Here is a 2,761-nt window from a genome sequence, read left to right on the forward strand (position 1 = left end):
GATGCTTCAAAATTTGAACTAAAGTAAATTTGGATAGGTTCCCTAACTTGAGAAATTATAAAACGGAAAAAAAAAAAAAAAATCTTTTACCTTCCCAGGAAGCCACAATTCCTACCTGATGTATTCCCTTTGTAGAATATCAGCTAAAACAAGTTAGAGATAACACTAGGGATATTCTGACATAGGTGGAAAGGCAAGGCCTTCAATCACTTTACAGCATTCCCCCCCCCCTTAAGTATTATTTGAACAACCAAAATGTGTTAAGTACTTCTTAAGTATAGCCAAAGATACTAAGTTTTATATTTCAGGAATTATCATTCCAAAAAAGAAACAAAAACTAAAAGTTCAACTCCTTAATAAACCTTTGGGTAATTTTTCCCTCAGAATGTGTGTCTGTCCTACAAGTAACTAAAATCTGGTTCCTCCCAAACTTATCCATCCTTCCTCTGACCTGACAAGTGTCCCCATCTCTACCTCTCTTATTCTTTTCATTCACCTCACCATTAAATACCTAAGTTTCCCCCATTTCCTACTAAGTTGGCACATGGATTTTCTAGTATTCACAATGATTTCACCAGGGTTGAACCTGAGCATAACCAGATGCCTTTGAGCTGATTCCAACTCATGACAACTCCATGTGTGTTACACTACAACAAGGCTCCACAGGGTTTTCAATGACTGAATTTTCATAAGTAGATCACCAAGCTTTTCTTCTGAGGTGCTTCTGGGTGGACTCAAACCTTCAGCCGTTCAGTTAACAGCCAAGCATGTTAATGGTTTGCACCACCCAGGACTCTAAATCTCAGCACAGAAACTTTGTATTCTCAGGGATCAATGTGCTACACAATTCCTTAAAAATAACACAATAGTTTAAAAGAATTAAGGTGGTGATGGTGGCTACACAGCTGTATACATGTGTTAAAACTCATCAAATTATATGTTTAAAATTGACAAAATTTATTGTATATAAATTATAGTTCAATAAAGCAGCTGTTTTAAAAAAAGAGAATGCATTCACCATCTAAGATACAACAATTGGTCTCTCCTACAGAGAAAAGAAGAGTGAAAAAAAATCAAAGACTCAAGGAAATAATCAGTCCAAAGGACTAAGGGACCATGTGAACCACAGTCACCACTACCCTGAGACCAGAACTAGATGGTGCCCAGTTATCACTAATCAACTCTCTGATTAGGGTCACAATAAAAGGCCCTCGATGGAGAGGGAGGGGGAAAAAAAATGTAGAACAAATTCAAAATCAGAAAAAAGACCACACTTACTGGTCTGATAGAGACTGGTGGAACTCCCGAGACAGTGGCCCTTAACTACCCTTCAAGCCTAGAACTGAACCCACCTGCAGGGATCAACTTTCACCCAAACAATAGACAGGCCTATAAAGTGAATAATAACACCAGGGAAGAACATACTTCTCAGTACAACCAACCTTAGGAGGCCAAAATGACAGCATCTGCCCAAAAATAAAGTCCAGAAAGCAGGAAGGCGCAAGAAAAGAAAGATGAATGGAAATGAGGGACCCAAGAAGGAAATGGGAAGAGCGGTGTTACAATGAGAGGCTTGCAATCAACATCACCAAACAAATTATGTATCAATTGTTGAATGGATAACTAATTTGCTCTGTAAACTTTCACCCAAACTACAATAAAAAGTAACAACAAAATGCACATGTATTCATTAAGCAAATAATTACTGAGCATCAACAAATAATTATGTGGATCAAAGTTTATTTCAAATCTTTCAAGTTGGACTAATCTGTTCTACTTAAAGTATGTTTTATTCATAAGCCAATATTGTCCCAAAAAGTCATGTTACATGAGAAATAACTCAGCTTCTGATCATGAATATCATCATAGTGTCGCCCTCTACAGTGGAAGGGCCATTAGTTATCTTGTTGTTGTTGTTGTTATGTGCCGTTGAGTCAGCCCTGACTCATAGCGACCCCTCCTTGGGTTTCCGAGGCAGTATCACTACGGAAGTAGGATTGCCCAACCTTCTACCATCTTCTATTACATAAATGAAATCAATGATCATTCAGACAACTCTCTATTCTAATAAAATGCTTCCATCATAAGCAAAATAAAAAAAATTAAGCACCTAGTGCATATAAAGGAGCTCTGGTGGCACAGTGCCTAAGGCATCTGCCTGCTAACCAGAAGGCTGGTGGTTCAAACCCACCAGCCACTACTCGGAAGGCTGGGCAATCTACTTCGGTAGTGATACCGCCTCGGAAACCCAAGGAGGGGTCGCTATGAGTCACATACAACTCATGGCAGTGAGTTTTGGTTTGGTTTGGTTAGTGCATATAAGGAGCTCTGCTGGTGCAGTCCCTAAGGCATGACTGCTAACCAGAAAGTTGGCAGTTCAAATTCACCAGTCACTCTGCAGAAAGATGATGGGGCTATCTACTTCCATAAAATTTACCACCTCAGAAACCCAACGGGATCACTGGTAGTCAGAATCGACTCAACGGCAGTTAGTGCATATAGCACCACACTCCTACCCCAGCCTTAAACGTTTATCTTTCTACTAAATAATTCAAACACCTGAGAAGCATATTGACAACAGTACATGAAGAAACGACGACAATGTTTGGGGGGTAGAGACTTAACTGACTTTTTCTAGAGTCCACAGTAACCCAGAGGCTGAGTCAAAGACTAAAGACTAGGGATCTTGGTTCCCAAGGCAGTGTGCACAGTGGAAATAACCACAGACCTCAGAAACAGAGGCACAGGTTTGAACTGCAAC

Source organism: Orycteropus afer, unplaced genomic scaffold (assembly GCF_000298275.1).
Source record: "Orycteropus afer afer isolate SDZICR_OR568_19922 unplaced genomic scaffold, OryAfe1.0 scaffold00031, whole genome shotgun sequence".
Taxonomy (NCBI): domain Eukaryota; kingdom Metazoa; phylum Chordata; class Mammalia; order Tubulidentata; family Orycteropodidae; genus Orycteropus; species Orycteropus afer.